Below are 17089 nucleotides of genomic sequence, written 5' to 3'. Positions count from 1 at the left end.
TTTTTAAAGTAAAAGGCAAGATATTGCTGAGCATCCAGCTCTGTTTTCTCCCTTTATTGTACATCACTACAACTAAAAATCTGGATTGGAATGTCAGCATTTCTCCACTATACACAATACCATTTTCCCCCTTTCATTTTTAACCCCTTAAAACAACATTTACATACTTTATTCCAGCAATCAGATGAGCAGCTACATCGAAGGGTGATATCAGTGCCACTCCTTTGTCGATCATTTTACCAACAGATGATGTCAGTGCATTGAGAAATGCCCAGTCCCAGTCTCTGAGGCCTACCTGTATCACCTCTGTGTGTCATCCAAGTTTCATCTGCTGCAAGAATCTTTTTTTAATTTTCATACTTCTTATGCGAGATGCTCAAACTTTCAGGATCTGAATTTTCCCAAAGTGCAGGGGATGAGGATGTTTGGATCCATCTGTAATATTAACTTCCAGTTTACTACTTTATCTGAATTGTAGCATGATGGGACTGAGAAAAGATTTCCTCATGTCAGGATTCAAACAAAAAGGGCCTGACCAGGCTTTAAAGTAAACGTCTAGATCAGGAAATCATTTATGGGATGCTTAAGTAGACTCTAGGGAGGGTTTAATAATTTTAATTTCCTTTCATTTGACCTTAGAGCATTTTTCATGAGCTTCCTCATTTTTGAAATCCCCCTTTGAAATTCCCCCTCATCCCTCACCTCTGCCACTCCCCCCCTCCAATTTATTAATTATTAGGGACAAATTCAGCTCTTAGTTACACCTGTTTAAACCTGGAATAAATCCACTGATTTCCATGGAGTTGCTTATGATTTACACTGGCATAAATGATAGCAGAATTTGGCCTTTACCTACCCACTGTCTGATCTCCTCCCCCCACCCCCGGCCAGGAATTTAGCTTCCTCTTATCTTCAGCTTTGCAGCTTGCTAGTACAGTCGAACCCATTTATCTCGACCTCGGTTAACTTGCCAACCCTATTAAGTCGACGTTTTACAAGTGGAACCGCCAAACTCCCTCTTTGTCTTATGGGTTTCTCATCCCTTATGTCGATTCCCCGAACCCTAATATCTCGAGCCCGGCTCCCCGCGTCCCCGACCCACCGTGTCCCCAGCCGCCCGCTCCCCGGCTCTCCAGCCGCGCGGTTCCCCAGCCGCCCGCTCCCCGTGTCCCCAGCCGCCCGGCTCCCCGCGTCCCCGACCCACCGTGTCCCCAGCCGCCTGGCCCCGCATACCCGGTCCCTGCCCGTCCCCGCCCGGCCCCGCATACCTGGTCCCTGCTTCGCCTGCCGCCCGCCCGCCCGGCTCCGCTTCGCCGGTCCCCGCTTCGCCACCCGCCCGTCCGCCCGGCTCCGCTTCGCCGCCCGCCCGGCCCCGCATACCCGGTCCCTGCCCGTCCCCGCCCGCCCGGCCGGCCCCGCATACCTGGTCCCCGCTTCGCCTGCCGCCCCCCCGCCCGGCTCCGCTTCGCCGGTCCCCGCTTTGCCGCCCGTCCGCCCGGCTCCGCTTCGCCGCCCGCCCGCCCCCGCATACCCGGTCCCCGCCCGCCCGCCCGGCCCCGCTTCGCCGCCCGCCCGCCCGGCCCCGCATACCTGGTCCCTGCCCGACCCCCGCGCCCGGCCCCGCATACCCGGTCCCTCGCCGTCCCCGCCCGGCCCCGCATACCTGGTCCCCGCTTCGCCAGCCGCCCGCCCGCCCGGCTCCGCTTCGCCGGTCCCCGCTTCGCCGTCCGCCCGGCTCCGCTTCTCCGGGCGCGCGGGCCCGCATACCCGGTCCCTGCCCGTCCCCGCCCGCCCACTCGGCCCCGCATACCCGGTCCCCGTTTCGCCGCCCGCCCATCCGCCCGGCCCCGCTTCGCCGGTCCCCGCTTCGCCGCCCGCCCGTCCGTCTGGCCCTGCATACCTGGTCCCCGCTCGGTCCCCGTTTCGCCGGCCGCCCGTCCGTCCGGCCCCGCTTCGCCGGTCCCCGCTTCGCCGCCCGCCCGTCCGCCCGGCCCCGCTTCGCTGGTCCCCGCTTCGCCGCCTGCCCGCCCGGCCCCGCATACCCGGTCCCCGCTTCGCCTGCCGCCCGCCCGGCCCCGCTTACCCGGTCCCCGCTTCGCCTGCCGCCCGGCCCCGCTTACCCGGTCCCGCTTCGCCTGCCGCCCGGCCCCGCTTACCCGGTCCCGCTTCGCCTGCCGCCCGGCCCCGCTTACCCGGTCCCCGCTTCGCCTGCCGCCCGGCCCCGCTTACCCGGTCCCGCTTCGCCTGCTGCCCGGCCCGCTTACCGGGTCCCGCTTCTTTGGCTACCCGGCCCCGCTTCCCCGTCCCCGGACGCCCGGCCCCGCTTCCCCGTCCCGCTTCGCCGGATCCAGCCACGTGCAGGCACCGCGGTAAGGGGGCAGGGAGGGGGTGTTGGAGAGAGGGCAGGGGAATTCAGGGGTGGGGGGGTGGATAGGGGTTTATCTCGATCATCGGTTATCTGGACTATTTTTGGCAAACCCCTAGGCCGGCGACATAACAGGGTTCAACTGTAACTCTCACAATTTGTATTAAAGGCAAAAATGTAAAATGTTTTAAAAGTGGACAAAGTAAAATAAACAAATGGACAGTGGCATTTAGTCTTACAGACAGAGATCCTTTACTTTATAAATACTGTGTGTCAAATTCTGGTCAATTTAAGTCCATATTTATTCTGATTACAAATGACAGCAGAATCTGGCCCCAAATCGTGCTAAGTTGGACAAGATCTTAGGGTCAGAAAAATGTTGAGATCAATAAGGTAAAATAATATTCTGGGTAATGTAAAAAATTAATTTTACATTTGCAGTTCACCTTTGGACAAAGCAGTGTAATAGTATGTCTCCCTGTCTGGTTTTCCAGGGCAGTTTTAATGGAAGTTTGACATCTGTGTGATTTCTTTGCATGAAGTGTAAATGATCACAGGTTGATCCTTTGTAAGCCTGAGAGACTGAAAGACCCTATAACAAAAACCAGAAGTCTATTGCAATCGGGAGTCTGATAATATCATTTTAAAGCTAAATTTCCTTACTTTTCCAGTGGGAGGGTATGATGTCATTCTCTCTCCTCCCACTGTAAACTAAGCTGCTGTCAAAGTTTGCTGCCTCTGCCACTGAGAGAACAGTTCACTTAAGTACAGCTGCAGTACCTTGTTCTGTGATACCCATCAGCATCATTCACTGTGCGAGTTTGGGTTTGTAACCATGATATCAAGACTGGTCTTTCTACTTTTCTGTGGACATATTGCACTAAACCTGGGAAATGCTCAGAAATTGCCAAGAGGCAAGTAGCTATGACAACTTTGTGTTTTTTGGAAAATGTCTGTGTTTTTGCAATACAAATTTGCTTTCAGTATGTAAGGAAGGATTAAAGACTATCTGAAAGAGAAATATAAGAGAAAGGCAGCCTGCAGGGCAAAATTCAGGTACAAGAGATAGTTGTTTAAAACTCTTAAACTTAACTGAAGCAAAGACCTAAACATATCCATTGTAGCTTGTGAATCCAGTAAGAATTGCCATGCAACAAAGAGAACTAATTCTAGTGCTTTTATGATGGTTTAGACAATATTGTGTATGTTTATGGCACTAAAATCTTCAAGGAAATGGGGTTGAGTGCACCCCAAGTTGTTGGCAGGGGATTTCAGTCCTGTTTTGGAACAAAAGTTCTATGCTTTTCAGTTATATCCATCCTTATTAGTATTGCAATTCACCTCTGGAAGTCTGTATGTATTCTTTCAAGAGAAAAATAGGATTTATTAAGAGACTACATTTCAAAACTCTGCACTCCACATGAAAAAAACCCATGTCGTGAATATTTGTTTATATATATCTATATATCCCTCTGCTGGATTTTGGAAGTAGTTTTGCAGAATTGGAAGAGACCCTCCCCTTTTCCTGGTTAATTTGATCTGTGTAACATTGGCATTTTGTGAGTATTTTATTGCTGCAAGAACAACAGATGTAGTGTAAAATTAAAACCATATTTCTAAATCTAGATTATGAAGTATTTCGTAGCACATTGCTGCATGTACTGCCATCCACTTTGTAGAAATGCCTATATAAGTCCTGTCTGTGCTTTGTAGATGCATTTTATATCTGCAGACTGCTGCAGTCAGCAAAGTTTACAGGGGAAGCTGTAACTTTTTTTTATTATTTAGTTGCTTAGAGCCATGTTATGCCACAAAGCAGTGTCCTTGAGGACACCCTAGAGTATGACATACCTTAGGTGGGGGAATAAAGGGGCGCTGGGAGGAGAGGAAGATGCAACTTGCATCCAAGATAAAAACATATCAGGAGTTTTCTGTCTAGATGTTCCCTCTGAAAATGTCTTGCTTTTTGGATTCCCCAAGCCCACTGGAATTGAAGAGTGTTGTGATAATAGTGAAGCAACACACAGATTGTGTTCTCTCATTACTGAGATAAAAATACAGCTCAGTTCAAATAGATTTTTAAGCCCTTAGTTCCTGCACACACACACATGAGTGCACGCACACACAAAATCCGCCCCTTCTGGGTAAGTTTACACTAGAACTTTTGTGTCCTTACAATAATAAAAAGTAATTACTATCCACAGACATAAGGTATTAGTATGCCAAGATTATACAGTACTTACATATGTGCTGTCTGCTTTCGGAGGATGGAGATTTTTCAATGCCCACATTATGTGGATAGTATTATTTAACTTTCTGCTCACTTTGATGGGATGATAACCATGAGTACGTTTAACAGTAAAGTTCTGGCAAAACTTAGAGCTTCACTTTTCATGCTGCAATCACAGGAGGTGATTTCTGGACACATTCTTGCTCTGCTAATGTAATAAAGCAAAAAACAGTTCCACTTTTCATTTGAACTAAAGCTGCAGGTGGAAATGCCAGGTTCATGTTGTTTAATTGACTTTGAAAGGGCTCTCCCTTTGCAAATGTATAAACATACAGTTTCTGACCCTGGCAAATATCATTTCAGATGATTATTTTTATTGGGTTGGACATACTGTACATTGGTTCCTGGGTTGTTTATCTAGGAATACTCAAAGATGTCTTTGTTAGAGCATTCCTGTTTGACTAGAACTGTGTACATTTCCATAAATGAGCGGTATGATGATTAGATTTTAAGCACTTCTAAAGTAAGAGAGGTTTGGGGGAGTTCTGTCTCATTATTAGGGTGGTCCACGTTGTCTTGTAAAATCACTCCATGGAGTACAAATGTAAACTTTTTTATATGTTGTTCAGTCTCAGTTGCACACAGCACACTTAAGTGGAGCTCCAGAGCCACTTCTACTGTATAGAGTACAGTAGAGTCCGTTTTGTATTACTTGAGAGAGGCTCCAGACAAATTCATTTTCTCGTAGTGGGGTAGCCTGTGATAGATTCACAGTATAAAACTTTTAATTCTTACTGCTGCTGTGGAATCCCAGTTCGAGTCTCCTCTCCAGGAGGTGAAATGTACTGATCCCTGGCCTCATGCAATGGGATTTCCTTTCAATGGTCCAAAGATGAAATACAATTTTGCAGCTGTAGGGAAGGCAGCCAATAAACCCTTTGGTTGTCAGTGATTTGCAGAGCCTTTCTTTGGAAAGACTGTCATATTCAAATATGCCTTTCATGAGGCTGGAATACACATGGCTCTCTCTTCCAGGATACTTATGTGCTGCCACCCCACAGGCATGTGTTTGACTAAAATGATGAGAAATGTCTGTGAATGTTTTATTTTTCTTTGCCATTCCTGAGTTGTCCTACTAACAAACACTTGCTTTAAGCATTTCATCTCTGAAAGTTAGTGCAATGCTGGAGGAATGCATTGGAAACCTAAATAATTACATACAGAACATGACATTAAAAGAACTTTAAAGTTGCAGAGTAAAGAACTCAAAATAAGGAAATGCCAGAGATAAGGTTGCCAGATTAATTCTGCCCTTGTGTGCACATGCACTATAACAGTGGCTCTTAACCTTTCCAGACTACTGTACCCATTTCAGGAGTCCGATTTGTCTTGTGTACCCCAAGTTTCACCTCACTTAAAAACTATTTGCTTACAACATTAGACATAAAAATACAAAAAAGTGGCACAATATACTATTACTGACAAATTGCATACTTTCTCATTTTTACCATATAATTATAAAATAAATCAATTGGAATATAAATATTGTACTTACAGTGTCTAGTATATAGAGCAGTATAAACAAGTCATTGTATGAAATTTGAGTTTGTACTGACTTTGCTAGTGCTTTTTAGGTAGCCTGATGTAAAACTAGGCAGCTATCTAGAGGAGTTGATGTACCACCTGGAAGACCTCTGAGTGCCCTCAGGGGTACATGTACAACTAGTTGAGAACCACTGTATTATAATACAGTCTTATCGAACATCATGTAAGAGCTCTGTGACAGAGTGGGTAACTGAGAAGTTCCACATGATTATTTCTGTAAAAGCTAGAAATAGAACCCAACTGTCCTGGTTCTCAGTCCAGTACCTTGAATAGAAGAAAACATCTTTTCTCTTGGAACTCTTCACCACATTCTTGTCCAAATAATATGTGGTTAAAGACCATATCATAATACATTAAGGTTTGACAGGCTCTAGTACCGTAGGAAGGCTAAGTCTAAGGGGATTTTGTGTTTTGCTGTGAAGGCACTGTGGTTCATACCTGTCCCCCCGTATTGAAATTCAAAATGAACATCCCATTCAGATGGATAGCGTAGGTCACAGCTTTAAATTAGGCTGGCTGTTGAGTCAGGCAGAGCTCACCACATCAATTATATGTAGTCTGTGTTTGGAAGGTTTTCATCACAATCACAAGAGCTAGAATCTTCATTTTTAATAAGCAACAAAGAGTCCTGTTGCACCTTATAGACTAACAGAAGTATTGGAGCATAAGCTTTCGTGGGTGAATACCCACTTTCTTTGTCGCTTTTTACAGATCCAGATTAACATGGCTACCCCTCTGATACTTAATTTTTAATGAAAATTTAAGATTTTCAATAATATGATAGGAAGAGGTGGATTCTGCCAAATATAGAGAACTGTGGATAAAAGAATATAATTATCAAATAGTTCTCCTTACAATACTTAGCACTTACATTCTGCAGCTCTTTTCATCTTCAAAGAGTTTTGAAGGCATTAACCACCTGGTACACACTGAGGAGTTTAACTACATCTTATATAACCTTACAGATCTCTTTATTGTCAAGCTTTCCCTGATTTACTAATCTATCTTGGTGAGCAATTTGAATTGAAACATATTTTTTCTTCTATACAGTTAAGCCAAGTTCAGAAGTTTTCTATGATCTCACATTTCCCCTCTCTCACAAATATTCTGATGTGGAGACCTTCCACCACTGTTATACTTCTGTGCAACACCATCATATCTGACCTAATGGGTGTGGAGGTGTGGTTTGGAAATACAGCTAAATAGATGAGAAAAGAGAAATGGCTTCACATGAGGTAGGGCTACCTGAATTTTCCTTAAATTAAGGAAAGCGTACAATTTATGTGGCAGTATATAACAGAAACATCCTCTCTTCTATAGATAGTGACAGAGTGCAAAAGAAGACATGGCACTGAAGAATAGTTTAATAAACAGAGCAGAGTGAATCTGAGCAAAATGCAAAATCTATCCTAATGCATCAGGACTTAAACAAGTTAAGAACAGGAGACAAAGTTTCAGGGCACAATCCACAAGATTGTATCTCCTTGAAAACCATATTTCTCTGGCTCCTATTCTCTTAGGACATGATCCAAATGCTTTTGAAGTTAATGGGCTTTGCGGCAGGCCCATAGTGTTGGTAAAAAGCATTTTGTTGTTTTAGTTTTCTGGATGGACTTTCTGTGGACAGCACAGATGTGCATAGACATCAATTCTCTTGAGCACCACGGACGCTGTGTTTAACAGACACTGCCAAGATGTTGCCTGCAGAGTGCAGCGAAAGGCAGTCTGGTTAGAAGTTGGAACCCCATAGTTAGGGAAATTCAGGTCAGCTTTTCCTTATCCTTTCACTTTCCCAGATGACTGTAACCAGACAGTAAACACAAACCTGGCATCAGATGGTCATCATTCTTATTCTTTCTTCTTCTGCTCTTTCCTATAGTCTCACTTTCTCTGGCTGTTTCCATGTATCCTCCTATGTTTTCTTTTACTGGAGCTGAAAGGAATCTGAAGTTACTCAGTTTTATAAACTAGAATGACCTTATGGTTGCGTTAAACCAGAGCAGCACAAATTTTGCTTTGGGTTACTGAGTTTCTGACTGCAGGGTATACACCTGCATTCTTGGTGCTTGAATGGTAATCACTTCTGACAATTCTGGCCTGTCCTTACTTTGCAGGGAGGGCACAAAACAGCCTGTTTCACCCTCCTTGCAAATGCCACCTACACGGGAACAGGGTAAGATATAGACTTATGCGGTAGGTTGACAGGCTTGTTGAGGACACCTGGTTCAATAATTTTCTATGCATGTTACTGTCAGCAGAGGGAGCTGATAGGAAAAGTATAGTAGTACTGCACTGGAAGAGGGTATGCAGATGGCACCCTTAAAAGCATAGATAACCTCAGTATTTGCACTGTTGGAAATATATGTTGTTGTAAGAAAAGAGGATAAGGGAATAGTGCACATACTGAAGTAACCTTATTTATTTTTACAAGGCAGCTTTTGGAGAGTGATCACTGTATTCACAGTACTCTTCCCAACTTCTTACATTCCGCTTTTTAAAAGAGCATGAGGTTAGTTTTCCCCATTCTAAATGTGTTGGCTGTGTTACGTTGTGTAATACTTGTTCCTAACCACAGGTTAAAACTTAGCATGTGTTTATGTTTTTGTGTCAAACAATTAGAACAATGGAGATTTATTATGGTGTATTCTATGGTTGTCAAAACAGAATAGCCAAATGTTAGTCCTAAAATATTGGGGGGGGGGCAGCATTTCTTTGATAGCTACAGGATAAAAGGCCAGAAACTATAATGAAGGAGAAAAATATCCTCCTGAGCACTATTTATTTGAACAAATAATGAAAATGCCATATCAAAGTAGCGCTTCCTCCCCCCCAAAAAGAGGAAATTACCAAGTGGGTTACAGATAAATTTCCCATATTTTACAGAAGTACTTTCAAGAGACTGCTTTTAAAAATAGACAGATTCTTTAAGCTTTAACACCCATTGTAATAAAGGAGAGGCAATTCAGACTAGGTCACTTACCTTTTTTTTTTTTTTTGTTAATAGCTGCAAGGAAAAATGTTAAGGAAAATAAACTTGTGTAAAATAATTCCCCTATGTTAATGCTACAGAAATGGCACTATGGTTCTATAAGAAATCCCCGTAAGATCCTTTATTCCAAAGAAAGCATAACCAAATTTCTAGGAATGTTCAGTCAACAAATATGTCAAGTCAAATTCACTGCCTCCTGTATTGTCTTTAAAGAGCCCTCTCTGCCCCAACAACTCAGGCAATTTTACAGCTTATTTTGCCAAAATTAACTTAATCAGCTAGTCAAGTATGGCCTAAAATCGCAGCATAAAAAGTCCAGTATTGAACACCAGGATTCCCAGGTCAAGGGTAATCTGGTATTCCAAAATCCCATTTTTTACAATAGCATTGGCTATAATCCCGCAATCTGATGCATGTGGGTGGATCCATTAAAGATCTGCCCATACAGTTCAAATTTCTGGATCAGTAGCATAGTAATTAAATCCCTCTAAAATACTCTTAGTATTGTACAACCTTGAGATCTTATCTGTCTTGTTTAATTTTCAGATTCGCAATAAATAGCTCCTTCTGTGCATTATTCTTCAATCTTTAGCCACCTATCTTTTTTGTGTCTCTAAAATATATTTTCTCTGGGGCTTTGAACAGTATAAAAATTGAAATCACATCTTTACAGTGCACACATTACAGTGTGTGCTGAGTTTGAAATACATTTGGTTTACATTGCTGTGAATATAGTGCTGATGAAAATGACTAAGAGCAGTGGCATGATTCAAGCTTTATGTGACCAGGGGCTGGACCAGCCTTCCCTGCACAGATGTCCTAAAGCACACAAAACCTGCCTGGCAGTACTTATGCTAAATCAGCCCTGTGCCATTCCAACTGAGCAACATGGCTGCTCAGGCAGAAATGTGGGATGGTTTTATGATGGGCAGAGTATGAACCATCAAACATATTTGCACTGCTGATGAGCTAAGTCACAATTTAAATTTTGGTCACAAAAAATTAAAGGACCATTCACTTGCCCTGACTCACCACACTGGATGAATGATAAAGATTTGCAAACATCTAGGGCTAGATTGTGTCTGGCTCAGCAGAGATGCATACAGTAGACAGAGAGCATCCAAGTAGCCTTCACCCAGGCCCTTCCCAGGCTCTGGGTAAAATACCAGTGAGAAGTTGAGGCACTGTTAGGGTGACCAGATGAGAGACGCGGGGGTGGGGAAGGGGGGTGCCGGCAGAGCAACAACAAAACAAAAAACCCAAGAGCTGGCGGCGGAAGGAAAAACAAAAACAAAAGCGGGGAAAAAAAGCCACCGGAGCATAGGAAAAATTGGTGGGGGCTGAGCTTCCACCGGTAGCTCCGCCCCCGCCCCCCCCCCGCACCATCTCAGCTTTGCTCTGCCTCTACCTCCCCTGAGATGGCTGCTGCATCCTGCTTCTCCCCACTCCCTCCAGCGCTTGCGCCGCCATACAGCTGATTAGCGCAAGCCTGGGAGGGAGGGGTGAGGAGGAGGAATGCGGTGTGCTTGGGGAAGAGGTGGGGCCAGGTGGGGATTTGGGGAGGGATCCACTGGGGGAGGGAGGGGCAGAGTCAGGGTGGGGCCAGGGTGGAGTCAGGGCGGGAGGGTGCGAGCCCCCTCCGCCTGTGCTCCGGAGGGCAAAATATCGGGACAATTCGCATCTAGACCGACAAACAAGTAAATATCGGGACAGTCCCGATAAAATCGGGACGTCTGGTCACCCTAGGCACTGTGCCTGGCTGAAGCTGTTGGAGGTGTACTATTTTTACTAAAAGGGGTTTGGGAAGAGGGGCTGCTTCCTTCCAGAAAAAACAGCATGTCTGCCCAAGAGTGGAAGGGAGTATTGGCTGTACTTGTATAAAGGGAAGTGGAGCTCCTGCCCATAGAGGATTTCTGGCTTAGTCAGAATGCCTCAGGTTCCTACAGAAGCATGGCTCCTCACTGACCCTTCACCTTCCTACTCCTCTCCCCACACCACAATGTAATGGCAATATCTTAAAACCAAGACCTGGCTTCTAGTTTGTTAAATATTGTTGCCTTTTTGCTGAGCTGTAGCATTTTATAAGGCTTTAGTATAACTTAGCTTTTTTGGAAGGGAAATAAGTGACACAGAGGCTCCAAAATATTTCCCTAGTCTACTTGTACCCATAATATGTGCACAAGTGCTGTTTACCTTGAACAAAGATATCAGAACAGCAGGTCTATACACAGGTAATTCCACAAGCAAAAACCCCCAGCTAAGATGCTGCTGTGTCCAAGGAACACCACAATGGAGGGATGCTGTTCCAGTGTAATTATTGGTTTAGAATACTACTATGTTCGTTGAATTCTATAATTAAAATCTGTGTGCCATGTTGTTGTATCCATGTTTGTTCCAGGATATTAGAGAGGCAAGGTGGGTGAGGTAATATCTTTTATTAGACCAATTTCTGCTGGTAACAGAGACAGGCTTTCCAGCTTACACAGAGCTCTTCTTCAGTCTGGGAAATGTACTCAGAATGTCATCAAATACAAAGTGGAACAGCTTGTTTAGCATAAGTAGTTAACACATATTTCAAGGGACTATTCAAGATGAAGCGGCCCATTAACACCTCTCCAGTCATGGGGGAGGGAAGTGGGGACTGGAGGAAAAAAAATCCCAAAGCTGGGGGTGATTAGTGTATTTATAAAGTGTTGTGGTGAGCCATAAATCCAGTGTTTCAGTCTGTGATTTTTAGTGTTTATCAAAGTTATTAATTTTAGCTCCCAGGCTCATCTTTTGAAGGTTTTGTGCAGGTTTTCTTTGATGATGAGGACTGAGAGGTCAGATCTAGATAGATTGCTTTGTGAAAAGTGTTCACCTACAGGTGATATTCTGTTTTTGTCTTTTATCAGTTTTCTGTGTGTGTGGAGTGATTGTCTGATTTCACCCACATAGTTGTTGTTGGGGCATTTAGTGCACTGAATAAGGTACACCACATGTTGTGAAAGGCATATGAAGGATCCCTGGATCTTGAAAGATGAATTGTGGGGGGGTGCTGATCATCATAGGAGTGGAGGTATTTCTACAGGTTTTGCATCTGTTGTTCTGGCAGGGCCTGGTGCCACTTTGAGTTGGTGTGCCCTGATATGTTAGGAGCATGCCACTGATGATGAGCTTGGAAAGGTTGGGGGGTGGTTTGAAGTCCAGAAGAGGGCGTTCAGGAAAGATTTCTGTCAAGATGCGCTCCCCATCGAGTATGGGTTGTAATTGTTTAATGATAGGTGACAACTAGTGATGTGTGGTCGGAACCCGTATGGGGTACCATTAAACAATTACAACTCATACTTGATGGGACCACATCCTGAAAGAAATCATTCCCAAACCCCCTCTTCTGGCCTTCAAATTGAAAGCGGTAATTCAGCATATGTTATGAAATATATATTCTTAAAACGGCACGGAACTGTGTGCCTAGATATATTTGTGTACTTTATGTATTTTCAGGTTTCTGCAATATCCCTAAACCTATTCAAGGAAAACATGCTTCAGAAAAAACAGCAAGAAGTTGTAACTTTCTCCCATCACCACCCCAATTCAGCAGTTATTGCCTTGTGGATCTATAAATGGCAGCAGTTTAAAAGAGCATGCTCTGTTTGAGTTCACACAATTAATACTTTGGGAACTATCCAAGTGTAGAGGTTTGGCAGTGGATCTGGGGAAATACAGCATTTTTGTTGTTGTTTTTGAACTTGCTTAGGGAAAAATCCTCTCTCTTTTGTCCAGTTCTTGCCAGCGTATCATATTTATTGTTCATACAGATTTTCTCTTCTGTGATATTAAGTATAGAGATTGTTTGGATAACAGAAAATTGTGGTTAGTTCAAAAATACAAAGAAGTAAACAAAACTTCCAGGAAGTTATTCTCACTTGAAGCAATTGAATGTGTTCTGGCAGGATTGATTCACTCCTTGCTGGAGTTCAAGTCTAAACATGAAGAAGGGATAAATTAAGATAGTGTACAAATAAACAAGAGGTGAACATGCAGAAAAATATTTGACATCAAATCTTTTCTTTTTATTAATCAGTTTAGTTGTTCTTTGCGTGATTGCATGTGTACATTCCACTCTTGGTGTCTGTGTGCCCACTGCATGGCTGTTGGAAACTTTTTCCCAGTCTGGTACCCATTGGGTGGCTCAAGCACCCTCTGGTGCCGCTTGCCACTGCATTCAGGTATAAAGGATAGAGCCGCCCCTAACTCCTCTCAGTTCTTTCTTATTGCTCATGATGGTTGTTGAAATCCCTGTTCATTACCAGAACAGTTTTCTCTCAGCTTTGTATGTGATATACTTAGTCTAGTAGTTAGTATCACTATTACAGTTTTAAGTTTTAATTGTGTTTTTAAAAAAAGCTTTTTGAATTTGTTGTTTTTCCCCTGTTGTGGGGTTCTGCTGCCGGCAATGAGACGTCAAGCTGGGTGCTTCTTGCTCAAGGCCTATGTCAGTAAGTGACCCGCACAGTAGTTGTCCGAAGTGCCTGGATGAAGCACACGTAAAGGACCAATGCCAGATTTGCTGGGCAATGCCAGATTTGCTGGGAATTCAAGCCTAAAACAAAGAAAGATAGGGAAGCTAGGCTGAAATTCCTGCCAATGGGGGCAGCACACAGGTCACCATCAGAGCCATCCTGGTTTGACTCGGTGTTGTGTGCTGAAGCTTCAATGAGAAGCATGCCTCTAGCGTTATCCGAGTCCTGGCACCAGTCTCCCTTGCCGGTGCTGAGGAAGCAATGTAAGATATCTACATAGGTTCTGGCCACGGGAAGATCTCCATCCTCCAAGTCTGGTAAGAGGGGAGAGAAGGAGTTGAGTCGAGTGCATCTGAAATCTAAGCCCTCCTCCTCCAAGTCAGTGCTTCAGTTGGCTCTGGCACCAAAATGGGCACCATCCAGCCTAGTGCCAGAAGTGGAACCATCAACTTAATTGGCACTGCAACAAGATATGATCTTAGTGACACCTACCTCAGAGGAGTTTGCAGCAGCAAGAATTTGCCCTGCCTCTCAGTGCCAGTGTCTATCAGAGAAGGAGCCTGATCCCTCAGTACCATTGCCCTGTCTGGCACCAGCTCCAGCAGTACATCCTATGATACCACAGTTGCCTGCTTCCCAAGAAGTCTGCTGTAAGTACTGTGGGGAAGTCAGCGATGATGGTGATGTTCCGCCCATCACCAGGTGCTTGCCTCCAAGGAGGGATAGCTGAAGCAGGATCTGCTGGTCCCCCTGTAAATCTTCTATCCCTCCTACTATCATGACCCCACAATGGGAATGTGGCCAGGTCTCTGGGGTCTAGCCCCATATAAATGGCTTTTCTGGAACCCAAGATGTTTTCCCCCAGCTTCCAGATCTTCCCCTCACTGTGCCTACTCAGTGCCCTCATGTAGATGGGAAGGGAGAGCTGCTCTGTTTCCAGTATGTGGTACTGGGCCCAGTACCAAGCATAAAGAAGAGGTCCTAGAACCAGAGGAACAACCTGTGGAAGAGACTCATAAGAACGACCATACTAGGTCAGACCAAAGGTCCATCTAGCCCAGTATCCTGTCTTTTGACAGTGGCCAATGCCAGGTGCCCCAGAGGGAATGAACAGAACAGGTAATCAAGTGATCCATCCCCTGGCACCTATTCCCAGCTTCTGGCAAAGGCACTAGCCTTTCTGGTACAACAATGAAGAAGCCAGACAGTGCTGATGGACCATCAGAAAAGACAATTGACCCTGGAAGAACTTAACCTTCCTGTGAACATTCCAGACAGCCTGTAAGTAACAGCTGCTATGACTCAGCAAGGTATGCAAGGGCATGTGACCAGGCCACATGACTCTGGACTCCATCTTGGGATGTCAGTGTTTTTCCACAATTGAGTTTGGGACAAAGGGTTCCTGCCATATGCTAAAGCTGTATAAGGCCGGGAGTGACATCATCTGTTGTTCTTCACTCCCCACACAAGAAGACTTCTGGAAACACCATAGGAACAAAGACTGCACTGGGGGGAAGTGCTGGACCCAGGTTAAAGGAATTTTTAGCTTGACTATGAAAACCTGGGGATTCCAAGCTGCAAAGCAAGTGTAACTTGTGCCTTAAGAATCTGCAGCCCACTTGTATCATCAGTCAAGATGAGAGATAGGATTTGAATTAACAAACTCTCTAGTATGTTAAGCTTAGTTTGCGTTTTTGTTTATTTACTAGGTAATCTCCTTTGATCAGTTTGCTATCACTTATAACCACTTAAAATCTCTTTATTGTGGTTAATAAATGTATTTTATGTTTTAATCTAAACCAGTGAGCTGGAGTGAAGTGCTTGGAAATCTTAGCTCAGAGAGGCTGTTGCATTTCTTCTCCACACTGAGGGAGAGGCTAACTCTATGAGCTTACGCAAGATGGTATAATTTTGGTTTTATACTCCAGAGGGCGGGTGCATGCCTGGGAAACTGGTGTTTATCTTGGCTGTAGCTTCTCTATTGTTGGTTCATGCAGTGGCTGGTCAGAGAGCCTGAATGTAACTACAGCCTGGTGTGTCCTTACCTGTGTGAATGCTGGAGAAAGTGTAGGACCAGGAGTGGGTCTGCAGCTTGTCACAGCAGCACAGTATGAGAGGGAGCCCAGCACTGGTGGGTCAGAGGGCTCAGTGGTACCCCAGTTCCAGGTGTCATCCTGGTGGGAACCCATCACAGAATGCACATGTGCTATCACTCAAAGACGAAAAAACGGTTAGCAACCTGTTCAGTTTTTCTAAAAGATATGTTGCACATGCCCATTCCACGACATGCCCTCCTGCCGCTCTGTATTAGAATTCTCGCAAGAAAGAACTGAGAGGGGCTAGGGGCTGCTCTGCCCTTTGTACTTGCATACAGTGGCATGACGCAGCAAAGGGCATTAGAGCCGCCCAACGAGTACAGCTGAGGGGAAAAGTTTCCAACAGATGTGTGCTGGGAGCACAGACGCCAAGAGTGGAATGGACATGTGCAACACATCTCAAAGAAAAACAGTTACTGAACAGGTTAGTAATGGGTTCTTTTTTTTTGGTATCAGAACATATACATACAATATACACACCAACATATGTGTATAATCTATGTATATATGTGGTCATTGGGGGGTTAGTGAGGAAGTATGGGTTGTGGTATCTTAAGTATACCGGTTACAGCTTTGTCTCTGTCTTGTCTGACCTAGACAGTGTAGCAGAGCACCTTAGTAAATGTCTGGTTAAGGCTCGCCATGAATGAGGCTGTCACAGTTCAGGGCAGTTGCATGTGTATTCCCCCCCGCCCCACACACCTCCACTTCAGGCTCCTTAGCCATCACCTCTCTTGAGTAGAGACCCAGGAATCTTTGTCTCTCCTGACTGGGATTTTTCAAGGATGTACAGTTCCCTGCCTATGCTGGGAGTTCCCCCAGCAAGTTAGACTGCCTAAGCAAGCCTGCTTTGCCGTCTCCTCAGAGGCCATAAGCAGCTTAGTTGCCCATAGGTATAAATTATGACACAGCTTTTTCTAAGCAAACACAACTGTTCTGAAGGTGAAAGCATTACAGAGAAAAGGTATTAAAACAATCATAGAAGTGTAGGACTGCAAGGGACCTTGATAAGTCATCTAGTCCAGTCCACTGCACTCAGCCAGGACTAAGTATTATCTAGAGACAGGTGTTTGTCTAACCCAGGGGTAGGCAACCTGCGGCACACGAGCTGATTTTCAGTGGCACTCACACTGCCTGGGTCCTGGCCACCGGTCCGGGAGGGCTCTGCATTTTAATTTAATTTTAAATGAAACTTCTTAAACATTTTAAAAGCCTTATTTACTTTACATACAATAGTTTAGTTATATATTATAGACTTATAGAAAGAGACCTTCTAAAAACGTTAAAATGTATTACTGGCAC

General features: G+C 44.7%; 1 protein-coding gene across 1 annotated transcript in view; it reads left to right on the top strand.

The window, feature by feature from the left end:
* LOC123361683 (ABI family member 3 binding protein) overlaps positions 1-17089 on the top strand; it is a 409913-nt gene that overhangs the window by 118783 nt on the left and 274041 nt on the right. The gene's annotated exons all lie outside the window — the stretch shown is intronic.

Source organism: Mauremys mutica, chromosome 1, assembly GCF_020497125.1.
Source record: "Mauremys mutica isolate MM-2020 ecotype Southern chromosome 1, ASM2049712v1, whole genome shotgun sequence".
NCBI classification, from domain to species: domain Eukaryota; kingdom Metazoa; phylum Chordata; order Testudines; family Geoemydidae; genus Mauremys; species Mauremys mutica.
The sequence above is the reverse complement of the archived record's forward strand: the minus strand, read 5'-3'. Positions and strand labels throughout refer to the sequence as shown.